The following is a 14,437-nucleotide window of genomic DNA, read 5'->3' on the forward strand; positions in this document are numbered from 1 at the left end:
CAGGTCTTTAGAAAAAGTGTACATTTTGAATACAAGCTTACCTCCTTCCCAAGAATCTGTTTTTAGTTAATCACTAATCACATTTTTCTTCTATATTCTTATCACATTGTAAAATCAGTTTCTGAAATATCTCTTCTCAACTATTCTCGTGTGTTTCTCAATTTCCCTGGGAACCAACTGGCAACAATCGTGATTCAAACACAGAGAGACAAGATCTAGACTTGGCTAAGGTGGAAAGGTAATGGAAACGGTTGACAGTTACTTCATCCATTCCTGATAATTTAACCCCATTAAACAAACAGATGAAAGCCTTCCCCAAGAACACCTGTTCTATATTCTTGATATGGTCACTCTGTAATCATTTAACCAATGATTATGCAAATCCTGTCCTTTGAATGCAAAAGCTGTCCTTGGGCCAGAGGTTTAGAAAGCAGGAGGGGGAGGAGACTCACTCTGCATAGAGATAACATATAGTAGAATATGGTGACTTAAAAACCTCTGGATTATTTGCACATCATTTGTAAATAATAATAATATTATTATTAATAAATACTAGGAGAGAAAAATTCTTGGAACTAAATTGGAAACAAAGGAGTGCTCATGGGAAATTAAAGATCCACAGTGAAGAGAGATAGCAAATGATCAAAATATTTCTGTCTCCCCTAGTATGTGTTTATGGTCTGATTCTTGCATTCATACAAACATAAACTCAAATGTACATTAATTAAAACAATCTCTGCCCACAAGTCGTTCACCATCTGGCCAGGTGGGAGGTAGAAAGAGAAAGTAACAAACTATATTCCAATGGGATAAGTGCTGTATGAGTGGTGTGGAAAATATGCTGGTCACATACAGAATCATTAATTACATTCAGGGAGTAGGAGGGGTATTTAAGCGGAGTCTGAAGGGTGAGTAGGGGATCTTGGTGTATAGCTAGAGGAACAGCATTTCTGGAAAAGGGTTTTGCTTAAGCCCCAATGTGGAAGAATGAAGGAACAGAGTTGTGTCTGGAATAGCAGGATGTGAACAAGTGTCAGACATGGCTTAGTCATAGGATGAGTTCATTGAGTAAGGGGTGGGGGGTAAAAATGAGGGCGCAATGGCTTGAAACCTAATCTAGAATTTGGAGCCAGATCGTGAAGAGACATGTACACCTGGCTAATGTGTTTGGATTTTATTATGTAGACAATGGGCAATTAGGAACCTTTTAAAGCAAAGGGTGTGTGCCATGATCATATTTATGGTTTAGAAGTATCACTTTGTACTGGCACTGCCAGTAGGATGATCATATATTTGCTTTTGTAGCAATTGTCACAGTGGCCCTTTTACATGTGTTGGTGTGATTATTTGGTTACTACTAATTAGAGAACAGAACACCATGTAAACAAGGTCCATTTTGCTTTTGCTCAGAACAGTCTTCCCAGCACCAAGCATGATGCTTGGCACATAGCAGAGGTTCACTGATGAGTCACTGAATGACTCAAACTATTCAATATTAGTGTAGGCCAACCAAGAGACGATGAAGGCCTATAGCAAGGCAATGCCAGTAACAACAGGTAAAAAAGAAGAACTTTGATTAACACCTTTAAAATGAGAATCCTGAGTTAACTCTAAGAAGTTAGGAGAAAGGATGGATATTAAATGGGTACTCCAAAGTTTCTAGGGTAGGTATGTGGGGGAGAGGCAGTTGTTAAAGAATTAGAAGGAAGACGGGCACTCTTGAGAGAGGAAGAATTGGGTTTCAACATATATTTGAGAAGCCTCCAGGATATCCAGGTAGAGGTATCATGTGGGCAGCAGGCAGAATGTCTTGGTATAAAGAACTGAGAAGTGGACACTGGGTTTGGGCTTTGTCATTTACCAGCTATGTGACCTAGGGCATGTCATGAACTTCCCTTAACTCAAATTTCTAACTTATAAAATGGAGATAAAAATCTCTGCCATAACTAACCTATGATTAAATTTTTTAATGTTTATTTTTGAGAGAGAGAGAGAGAGAGAGAGGCAGAGGGCACAGAGAGAGGGAGACACAGAATCCAAAGCAGGCTCCAGACTCTGAGCTGGCAGCATGGAGCCTGACTCACGGACCATGAGATCATGACCTGAGCCGAAGTCAGACGCATAACTGACTGAGACACTCAGGCATTCCAATGAAGTAAACTTTAAAAACCTATGAGATAGTGATTTTTAAAGTATACAGAACTTTATGAGGACTCATACTTATTATTATTATCATTACCCTAAAAGACTGAAATGCATCCCTTAATAGAGCATGGAACTAGTCAGTTAAAGGTCATGGATTTAATGAACATGGGCCCTCTAACTTGGTAAAGGTACAGATAAGTCCCTCACTTCCAATCAACAGCCTTGCAAATGGTATGATGGCAGAGTAGTCTGGGCACATCATCAGAAGTAGAAAAATATCTTTACATATATCTTCTACTGAGAGTGACATTTTCCAGTTTTAACAGAATAGGGAGATATTGATATGAGGAAAAGGATAGATGGTATTGCAGGTGATAAGAAAATAACTCACTCTCAAACAATGTGTCCTCTTGACAGGTTCTGGAGCCTTTCTCCTCACAAAGCCAAATACAAGCCCCTTTATTTTAGTACACCCTTACTTCTAAAGTTGTCACTTTCTTCTTCAGGCAACATCCAGAACCTCCCCCCCCATCCACTAGGCCCATGGACTCGATGCCTGATTCAGGCAGGGGTGAATCACTCCAATGTTACTTCTTCCAGCATCTGGATTTTCTCTAGAAGACATCATTTCTGCTCTGAATCCAAGAGTTGAAAACATCTCAGCATTTTGACTTTAGGTCAGTGCTAAGGTTCCATGGGAGTCTAGCAGATAGGAACAGAAAAGGACCCTCAATTCAGATGACTGATTTCAAAATTTCTAAAGCAAGACACTACTTCAACCCTGCCCTGACACGGATATAGAGTCATTGGAGACAGTCTTCTATTAGAGACTGGCTTCTGTCCTCAAAATGGGCTTTGAGCATGGATTCTGTGTAAAAAGGAAAAGTTGAGTTTCTGAGAAAAATCGATAGGGCTATATCTTTGGCTTGTCTCAAGTTCCTTGATGTGATATAAAAGCAATAATGTGCCTGGGAATGAACTCATAAACAGTTATTCATTTTATAGCATAATAAAATTACGGCAAGATTGAATTGGGGTTTAGACAAAGCACTGGGCAGGTGTAAGGAGACCTGGCTTCTCTTGCCAGGGAGTGCATCATGTTCATGGTCAGTAAGTCATGGCGCGGCTCTGGACCTCGTTGTTCCACCATGGGCAGAAGTGGCATGATACAGTAGGTAAACAGTAATAATGACAGCTGTGAGTAATGATAGTGAACACTTACGAGGTGCTAGGCTCTGTTCTCGACCTTGGGATACATCAATGAACAGAAGATTTCTTTCATTCATAAAACTCATATTTTACCAAGGGAAGAGACAATAAAAATATACATCATAAGTACATTATTTTTGTACTTCAGAAGTTGATGGGTGATGACTCCCCTCACCCATACCACATAAATAATAATGTACTCAGGTCATAGGTTATTGGAATAATGCAACAAAGTAGAAGAAAAAGCGCCTACCACTCAAATGTTACTATTATATTTTACAGTTTTAATTTATAATAATTGTTACTATACTTCCTTTTTTTCCTTTTTCTTGTTTAATGTTTATTTATTTTTGAGACAGAGAGAGACAGAACATGAGTGGGGGAGAGGCAGAAAGACAGGGAGACACAGAATCCAAAATAGGCTCCAGGCTCTGAGCTGCCAGCACAGAGCCCGATGCAGGGCTTGAATTCACAAACCGCAAGATCATGACCTGAGCTGAAGTTGGAGGCTTAACTGAGCCACCCAGGTGTCCCTATACTTTCTTTGTTTTAAAGATTTATTTTTTTTTTTAGTAATCTCTGCACCCATTGTGGGGCTCGCACTCTTGACCCCGAGATCAAGAGTTGCATGCTCTTCCAACTGAGCCAGCTAGGTGCCCCCCCCTTTTCAACTAATTATTATTATTATTATTATTCTAATCTCAAATACCTTGACCCAAAAATCATGACTCTCAGATAACAGGTGTCATAATAACAAAGGTCAATACTTAAAAATCACAAAGAGAACCAAGGATATAATTGAGCCCAGGTGGTTTGCCTCAAGACCCGGCCAATTACGGGAACAGGATGCTTGCCGAAATGGGAGTGCCTCTAAGAGTCACACAGGACAGACATCTGCAGGCTATATTTTTAGTTCCAGGAGTTAAAAAAATTTATAAATTATAAAACAAAGCTTTTTAATTTTATAACAGGCCTAACAAGTCTCCAGAAGCTGGCTATGTGGAGAATGACACCCCTGAACAATAATCAGAAAAGGCAAAATTGCCTCCTCCGGGAATTGACGTTAACAGATTTGACTTTTTCTTTTTCATGCCAGACACAGAGCATGTCTGGCAGAGGTATGAATTTCAGTGCATCACTTACAGAACTGCTGACCTCTGTGGGAAATGTTTAAGTCCTTTGATGTAACTTATTGTTGAGCAAACAGTATTTCTGGCACTAAAAACATTTTGGGTTTATATCTGTTTCCATCAATCTTTATTCAATGACATTATCATTGCTCACCTATTACAGATATTTCTCAACTGAGACTTCTTGGAAGGGCAGAGGGCTGGAGAGAGTGTGTATTGAAATGACCAAAAGATTTTGTTGCTCACCCCCCACCCCCCGCCCTTTGCTTATAGAGGTCATAAAATCACTCATGGGAGAGGACATTTTTTATTAGAAAATAGTAAAAGCAGCTCAGGCTGGTCTTCTTCCTATATTAGCTACACTTTTTGAGGCTGATATTATTAAAAAAAAAACTATGCCTCAATTCATTCATTCATTCATTCATTCATTCATTCATTCATTCATCCATTCATCCAATATTGGATGTTGATTATGTTCTGGGTGCTGTGCTAGGTAGGCACAGACATAAAAACTAAGAGCTCACAACTCCAGGGAGAGCATTCTGTCTATGAGCATGAGGCTGAATTGCCCAGAACCTAAAAGAAGGTCATTTCATTAACTTTACAGAGAACTTGGCCTTGCTTCCCAACTGCTGCTGGGAAAGCCGTGTTGCCAGGGCTTCCGGAGGCTGCTGGCTCCCAGAGAGGGTCTGGGAGAGAGCTGGGAGGCAGTGGGCTTGGTGCCATGCTAGGGGCAGTAGGATCATTAAGTTCACTAACTGCTTGCAGGGGAATAGGGTTAATGGGCCAGAACCTTTCTGGAGCTTCGTGTTCAGGAGTTCGACTAAGTCCCCAAAAAAGCATGTTAAGCGATTTAGGTAAGTTTATTTCAACTCAGCAAAACTTTACAAAGGGACTTCAGGGGAGCAAGTTGGGCCCGGGTGTGCAAGGATGAGGATTAAGCAGCCCCTGCCTTCAAGGAGCTTACAGTTTAAGTTGTACCTCTGGACGGGCTAAGGGCGGGGTGAAGCTTGATCTGGAGCTCACAACATTGAAGCACCCTGCAAGAACTGATGATGGGGTGGGGACTCGGAGAGGGGCAGGAAAGTAGCTAAGGAGGCCATGAATTACACCTGGTTCAGTCCCCAGAGAAGCTTCAATCACCCCTTCAGGTGTCCTCGAAACTGGGTCTCCAGATACAGATTTGACTCAGCCAACTGTCTGGGTCACAGGATTTGTGTGTATGCAGCAGAAAAATAGAAGAGTTCACACACACTGAGAGCTTACTCTGTGTCAGGCGCTGTCCAAAGTGCTGGTGCATATTAAGTATTTTATATTTATTATCTCATTTAATCCTCACAAACCATTTGTATAGGCAAGGGAGAAGCATGAGCATCCCATTTAACATGAGAAGAAACTGAGGTATAAGGAAGCTAGGTTACTAGCAAAAATCCACATCTTCAATAACTTGATGAATCGGGATTCAAACTCTGGCTATCTGGAGACTGCTATTTCTATACCCTGCTGCCTGGGACAGCCTCTTTCCCTTTTGAGCATATTAAAGATTGATATAAACTATTTCAGCAATTGGAATTCTGGCAGAACATGGATAAGTAATTATGGTAGCAGATCTAATCCAAAAAGTCTATAGAATTCTATAGAAGGTCAAGAAAGCTCTCTGTTGACAGCAAGCTGGCTTCTTATATATTTCTTTAAATTTGAACCTTGAAAGTCCTTTGATCCATCTGTCTACCTATCCATCAACCACTCAGCAAACATTTGTGGAGGGTCCACTACATGCTATGCATTTTGTGAGGTGCTGGGGATACAAAGATAAAAATTCACACAGTCCTTGCCCTAAGAAAGTCATCATGGCGCGTGGTGGGGGGGTCTTGCATAAAAACATTAGAATCTAATATATCCATGTTCTATTTTAGAAAGAAGCAAAGTTCTACAGGTACACAGGGGAAGAAGGAAGTAGGTCAGCTTGTGGAAGTCAAGAACTTCCAGAAAGGTTGACATGTAAGCTGAGGATGAAAGCTGCTTAGAAAAACTGGGCAGCTTTGAATGTGTGTGTGTATGTATAAAAACTGAGGAACAGTGGGAAGATTAATAAGTGGAACATTTCAGAAACCACTGGCAGCATTTGGAGTGAAGGACACTGAATCGGAATTAGAAGACATGTGTTTTCCTCCTGTGTCTAGTACAACATGGAAGTATGACAGTGACTCAGTCAGTTGCCTTTCTGAGACTCACTTTCATTATTCATTAGACAAGAATATTGATATCTAGTTGACCTTCCAGTCATAGGGATGGGACTGAACATTTCTGCAGCTTTAAGAAGAACATTTTATTAATATAAATTATTATGATTATAAATGAATTCATCCTCTCCATTCCCCAACTGTGTAAGGACAGGCTTTAGCCACAAGGGAAAGGAATGCAACCCATGGCTGACAAATAAGACTTAGGAAAACTGTGTCTCCTGTACCTTTCAGGGCTTTTATCCTCCCTGACTTCTTTCTGTCTTCCCGAAGTCCACACCACATCTTGTCATTCACTAGTGTTCATTTTGCATTTCACATTTGGCCTGTTCTCCCCTCTCCTTTCTAACTTCACACTGGAATTTTAAACCTGCCCTTCCCACTTCCCCAGGCACCATTTTTATTATTTTGGCTCCCGTGGTGTTGAGTATAATGACCAAAGGCTGAAAAGCCACGATGAGCTCTGGGAACTTCATGAGCTAACTCAGTCTAGGCTCCGACTCACAACTGAGCATACCAGGATGAAAGCATTCAGCTGATGAGCTCCCCTTTCCTCTCTCTGGCTTCCCCCTTCATTACAGATGCTTGCTTCCTCTACGGAGAATGTACAGCCGTCTTACTATGACCAGTAGTGAATGCCATTTGAAGTTTAGAGCTGAAGCCCAATGATTGCATTTATTGCATCAGATGCTTCAATTCCTGCTAATTCTGGGCTGCACCAATACCGTATTTCCTCCTGGGATGTGATCTACCTATGAGAGAGGAAATATGAATCTGCCATGTGGGGAAAGGGATTTAAAAAAAAAAGAAATCTGAGGGTTAGTGGCCTGGAAAAGAAGTGTTCTATAATGGTCGCTTTGGCATACCTGAAAACCTGCTAAGGAGGAGGAGCCGGAACAGCAGAAGGAGTAGGAGGGTGACAATAACAATGGTCATCTGTGTTTAACGAGGGCCTACTATGGTGCAGGCACCATGCTGAGGGCTTTATTTGGAATGCTCACCTGGTCCTTGCAACAATTCTATGACAAAGATACTATTTTTTTAAGTTTATTTATTTTGAGAGAGTGTGCATGAGCAAAGGAGGGGCAGAAAGAGAGGGGCGGAGAGAGAATCCCAAGTAGGCTCTGCTTGCACCAATAGTGCAGAGCCCAACGTGGGGCTTGAACTTATGAACCATGAAATCATGACCTTAGCCAAAATCGAGTCAGATGCTCAACTGACTGAGCAATTCACGCACCCCCTCCACCTTTTCTTTTTTTTTTTTTTTTTTAAGTTTAGGGCATAAATACTATTCCTGTCTCAGTTTTAGGGATGACAGATAAAGAGCTAGGAGACTTGCCCAAGGGACTACAGCTAGTACGAGATGGAAGCAGAATTCTATCATCGAGAGAAATCTCAGACACTTGGTCTCCTAGACACTTGGCCTACCTGTGTGGATCATTCAGGGAAGCTGCCCACACTGTTGATGCCTGAACAACACAGTGGGTATATCGAATCAGAATTTCTAGGGATGCCATCTGGGACATTGTCATTTCCCAACAGCTTCCCTGATGGTTCTGATGTTCACCCAGGTTTGAACACCTCTGGAGGACACATGCTTTATATGATCTCAAGGAACAGATCCAGTACCAATACAGGGATAGTGCAGGGAGACACGTTTCAGCTCAGTGAAGGGCAGTTAGGGATGGCCCGAGGTGGCAGGTGCTGCTCTGGTAGCAAGTGGGCTTCCTACCCCATGGAGACTGGAAGCCAGCACAATATAGACACAGTGATATTTATGTTACTTCTAACCTCAACAGTCTATGAGTTCCATTCATTTATTCATATAGCTGGTATTTGTTGGGCGCAAACTATATGCTGGGTACTGTGCCAGGTGCCTTTATTCTATGAGTCATTAGGGAACACAGCTAAGGCCACTGCAGTTTCCACCTGCCTTCCTAATAGTCATGTGTAGTGTTTCCATTTGAAGTAGCTATGAGAGGGTGGTTCTGTATCATAGCTCAGACTATGTTGGGGATGTCTTTGACAGTAAGTTTTTTCACTCACTAATTTATTTATTTAACAAACATTTGTTGATTGGGTATTATGTGTTAGATGGTTACCTATCTACCAAAATTTGTGTTCTCCCTTCCATATGCCTTTCACTAGGAATAGCTGTCCTGCCAGGAACCATATGTCCTAGAACCCTTTGCAATTAAGTGTGGCCACATGACAGTTCTTGCCAAGAGGATGTGAACAGTGTTGTACACATCTCCAGAGCTGGTCCAGAAAAGCCTCTCTGGAGGCACCCCCTCACACTCCTTTTCTTTTTCGCTCGATTGAATGGAGGAAACCTCTAGGGAGACTGTTAAAGCCACTTGTTGATGATGGCAGAGCCTCTGTTGACCTGGGTCACTGATTGCATGCATGAGGGTCATCCTGCCTACCTGTCAAACTTGCCTAGGACTGTTATCCATGCAAAAATAAGTGTATTATTTTGGAGCTTTTATACATGACTTTGCATGTTATAGTAGTCAGCCTATCTTCATATGGGTCTATGAATAAGACAAACCTTGTTCTGGGGTGCCTGGGTGACTCGGTTGGTTAAGCATCTGATTTTAGCTCAGGTCATGATCTCACAGTTTGTGAGTTTGAGCTCTGCATCAGGCTCCGTGCGGACAGCTCAGAGCCTGGAGCCTGTTTCATATTATGTGTCTCCCTCTCTCTCTGCCCCTCTCCTGCTCGCACTCTGTCTCTCTCTTTCTCTCAAAAATAAATAAACATTAAAAATATATATGAGGGGCGCCTGGGTGGCTCAGTTGGTTGAGCTTCCAACTTTGGCTCAGGTCAGATCTCATGTTCGTGGGTTCGAGCCCTAAGTCAGGCTCTGTGCTAACAGCTAGCTCAGAGCCTGGAGCCTGCTTCTGGTTCTGTGTCTCCTTCTCTCTCTGCCCCTCCCCCTTTCATGCTCTGCCTCTCTCTGTATCAAAAATAAATAAAACATTAAAAAATATATATATATGAAAAAAAAAAGAAAAAGAAAAAAGATCTTGTTCAGTGTCTCAGAGCTCCCAGCTTCACTGGAGACACAAATTACAATCAAGGTAGTGACAAGATAAACTCCCTCCAGTAGCACATAACAGGAGCATCTGAACCATCATCCTAGGGGATCACAGAAATGCCACCCAAGTTGAGACTGGAGAGTACACTGGAATTCATCAGAATGGGAGGGGGGAAGGGCGGTCCCATCAGAGCACAGCCAGGGGCATGAAAGTGCATAGGGTACATGAGGAAATGGAACAGGTTGAGTAGGGCCACAGTGAGGTCAGGGGCAAAGTTGGGTGGTGATGAGGGATGTTGTTGTAGGGCTCAGATCACCTGCCAGATTAGCAGAGGGAAATAAGAGTCTCGTGTCCCTTTTAGATTACTGGGCTCAGAGCCTCAACTTCATTGGAGGAATACCTTCCAAGTCAGACTGTTCTAAAGTTCCCCATTTTGAGCTCAGCATGAAAGCCCAAAGTGTGTGTGTGTGTGTGTGTGTGTGTGTGTGTGTGTGTGTGTACGTGTGCGTACGCATGCACATGTTGGGGGTGAAAGAGGGAGGCAAAGGGAAGGGGAAGGAACAAAGCTGATTCAGTCATTTTGAACTGAGTCATATCAGAGGCAACAGAGGGTGTTGGTTCTCAGGGTGTGCTAGAGGGAGGCCATGGCGCCAGCTTTGTGAGGTGGGGTCCCCAGCTCTGGCAAGCTTAACAGAAATGAAGAGTGCTAGTCCAATTCTAGTTTAAACAGACAATATTGAAACCCTGCCAGGAAGAATCTGAGCAGTATTTTGCAAACTTTAATAACAGCTCAGAGAAACCGATCAGAGCATTTGGCTTTGCCGTGCATTATTGCTTAGCTGGACCCATGTAATAGCAGAGAGAAATGAATCTATTTTTTTTTCCATTTGCAGAGAATAATATTTTTTCTTCCTCTCAAACAGAGAGGAATTCACTAAAGTCTAAATGTATTTGTTTCATTCCTTATTTCAACTTCTCTATAAATCGCCCATAGGGTTTTGGCACCCACTGTTAAGGTAGTTAGTTCACTGCCTGAAATACCTTCTTATTGGAAATTGTATTCTGGAAACTGGAATTTTTCTCAGTTGAACCCTTAACTTGTAGTTTTGATATCCCACTTGCCAGGCAGTGTCTCTGAGAACCAGGTAGACAGTTTTTGAAAATGCCGTGTAGTGGGAGAGTTCCATATCTCATTTCCCTCTGGGACAAGGAAGTTGACAACTTTTTGGAATGGGATCAAATCCCAGATCAACTACTTATGAACTGGGTGACTTTGAAGGACATGGTTTAAGCATTCTGGGGTCCTTGAGCTCTGAGGTAAGTTGGAAAAATAAGGTAAGGTGTATCACATTTCTGGGATAGTGCCTGCCTTTTAGAAGAATCCTATCAAATGATATTTCCCTTCCTCTTCCTCCTTTTCCCTAAGACAGAGAGCAGGGCTGTGACGCAGCACATACACTGTTTCCACACTGGCATGTGGACTCCTCAGGCCCAGCCCTGTGAATGGGAAGGCTCCGGATGTCCCTCTCAGTCCTGGCAAAATAGGCAGATCAAGGGGTGATGTGGGCTGGTGAGATGTTAAGGTGCTCCCCACAGGGAGAAAGTATCTGAAGAGTCCTCTAAGTCCCAAGCACGTATGGGCCTTAAAAACAGGCTGCAAGCTAGGTGTTAGACCTAGGTCCCTGGGCAGAGCCACTCACATTTGGCTCAGATCCAGGACAAGTGAAACGCTCTGGCCTCACTTTGGGGAATAATGTAGGGGAACACGAACAGAGATCTTTTCATCTTAGACAGGTGAATGTTTTCTGAGGAAAGCAGAATGAGGGGGAAAATGGCAGGGAAGAAAGTAGAAGGGAATCATTTTCTTTTCGGTAAGACTGGTGGCTTTCCGATTGTTTTCAGTAAGAAGTCTATACACGGAAGGGGTTGGAACATTCTTTCTCAATCATTAGTCTCTGCTGGAATGTTATCTCTATAAAAGGCCTTTTCTGATGACCCTTCTCCCCAAAGAAGGTACCTCCTTACCTTGCTTTCTGCTCATCGCAATATTTGTCACCATCCAAATGACACATATTGATTTGGTTTTGGGTTCATCATTTGTCTTCTGTTCATAATTTGTCTTCCCTGGTGGAGCGCACCTGTGATGGCAGTTTCTGCATCTTGCTTGCTTACTGTATCCCTAATGCATAATGCCCGATACGGAACTACTTCTCGGATGAAGCAATGAATAAAATATATAGGTTGTATATAGTGACTGCTGTTTTTATTTTTAGAGGTTAGGGGGACGATTAAGAAAAAATAAAATTATTGCTATGAAATAAGACATTATAAATAGATAATTCCCCAGAAAACTCAGCTATTTTTTCTTGATTTCTAAGTACTTTCAGAAGCAGAATTGATTTTTATCCACTTTTCCTTACATAAGTATCATCAAAATGTTCAATGTTTGGCCAATGAATTCAAGTTACATTTTGATAAATATGCTTACAGTTTAGAATTTCATCCCATTTCTCGGTAATCAGAAGGTATTATCCCAGGAAGCGGCCATTTGTACCATCATTTATCTTAAAATCAGCTCCATTGTCTCCATGCGTAAGTCTTATATTTTAGGGTCAGTGTAATGTCACTCTCAATTTGTTAGAAAATGTACATATTATAAACATTTTAAATAAACAGGATTACTGTAAATCTATTTTTTCACATGTGAACTGGTGTCCGCAGGGTTTAATCATTTTGATAAAGGGAAATGGCTTTCCGCAGGCAATCGAATGTGAAGAGTCTCACACAATGTGAAAGGGATCTTAGCAGCTGGAATGGATACTTCACAGGATACTTTATACTTCAGGGCAAAATTCATTTGGCTCTTGGTTGTATTTAAAAAGTAGATTGAAGGGGACACACAGAAATAAGGACAACCCCAGTTGGCAGTTAGTACTGTGACAGTCCACTGAGAGAAAAGGCAAATGGACAGCCAGAGTTCACAACTCACAAGGGAGTCTCTATTCTTCCTAAGGTGTTACGTGTTGAGTTTTCTGTCTGGGACTGATTCCCTCCTTACATTCTGCACAAACAACAAAGTAGCCTGTTCTGGAAGACAACGTAGCAGGAATTGTACACTTTGACTCTAGAGCCCACCCACGTGTTGCCTGCTGGCACCCCCCTCCCTTGCTGCAGACGAAGTGACCTGTTATAAACGAATTCCTTCAAGCCCGTGTCGCATGATAGTAATAGCAACTACCTTCTAGGCTTGTTGTGGTTTGAATAAGCTGATGGTACAGTGCTAAGCACTTAGTAAGTCCTCAACCAGTGAGCGTTAGCAGCTACGGAAAGCCATTTGGTAACTACTTCATACCCTCCCTGAGCCATCCACAAGTTCTGTACTGCAACGATGTTTGTTTTATTAAAATATTGAAGCAGAAAATCCCCAGTGAGCAGTAACCTCCCATTTGTGAGACAGTCCTAGCAAAGACTAGGGAAGTGGGCAGCGTTGTGCCTTGACAGCATTAAAGCAATTATACCTTGCATTATTCAACTCTGTGGTATCCAGTTCAACTTGCGAAATAATAAGAATTAAATACAGCCCAAACAGTAGCACTTTCCCTCAACCGTGAAAGAGTGGCACTCAACAGTAAAGCTCTCTAGCTAAATTACCAAGTTCAGGACCTAAATTTAGGATGGGGTAATTCTGAAACAGTTGATTACTGCATCTAAGATTATGGGTGTTCTTGTGAACTGTGGAAACTGATGAAATAAATATAAGATGATGGATTATTATGGGTACAATTATGGGAAAAACCCTGCCTGGGCTGCCTGGAGTGGTTCTGCATTGCTACATGGAAAGGTTATGGAAAAGCGATCACAACTCGTGCCCAAGAAAGGCACCAGAAACAATATCTGTCTTCTATGAGAAATATGACAGAGGGACTGAGTGGAACACTTTATTTCATTATCACATTTGACCCTTAAGGTGAAAAGACATGTTTTGGGAGATTGGAATCCTCCCTTATGTGTCACGTGGATGAAAACACACACACAAAAAAACAAAACGAAAACCCAACATTGGTTCAAAGCACAAAAAGTAGACAAAGTGATGTCACAACATAGTCAGAAATCCACCTTCTTGGTTTCTACTCAGTTCCCAAGCGGCTCAAAGGACAGAATTACCATGTGTGCTTTGACACAGACCATTTTGAGCTGTGTTTCTTGTCTTCCATAAGCCACATCTTCCCCAATGGTAAATTTAGGATGGTAGTCATAGGACCTTCTTCATAGGGGAGGTGTGAGGCTCTAGATTAAATGTTTATATGGATTATTCCATTCAACTCCCTTGTAAGTGCTCCATAAATGGTATCTGCAACTTAAAAAGTTTGTGATCTTGGGCACATTACATAATTTCTATGTACAGCTGTTTGTTCACGTTTAAGAAGATGATGACTGATGACTGTACCTACCTGGCCAAATTGTTGGGGAGGAACAAATCAGCTATGTATACATGCGTATCAGACATATGAGAAGTCTTCTATGTATTAGTTGCTATTATTATTGTTATTATTACTATGACTACTACAACTTATTCATTCATTCATTTATTTTAATACTACAGCTATTTTCAGAATCAATCAAGTCCATGTCAGGTGACTAGGGGGAGTGACCCTTCTTGGAATGTGGT

At 41.8% G+C, this 14,437-nt stretch overlaps 1 protein-coding gene across 1 annotated transcript in view; it reads right to left on the reverse strand.

Annotated features, from left to right (window-relative positions):
- SAMD12 (sterile alpha motif domain containing 12) overlaps positions 1 to 14,437 on the reverse strand; it is a 375,957-nt gene that overhangs the window by 21,560 nt on the left and 339,960 nt on the right. The gene's annotated exons all lie outside the window — the stretch shown is intronic.

Source organism: Suricata suricatta, chromosome 15, assembly GCF_006229205.1.
Source record: "Suricata suricatta isolate VVHF042 chromosome 15, meerkat_22Aug2017_6uvM2_HiC, whole genome shotgun sequence".
Taxonomy (NCBI): Eukaryota; Metazoa; Chordata; class Mammalia; order Carnivora; family Herpestidae; genus Suricata; species Suricata suricatta.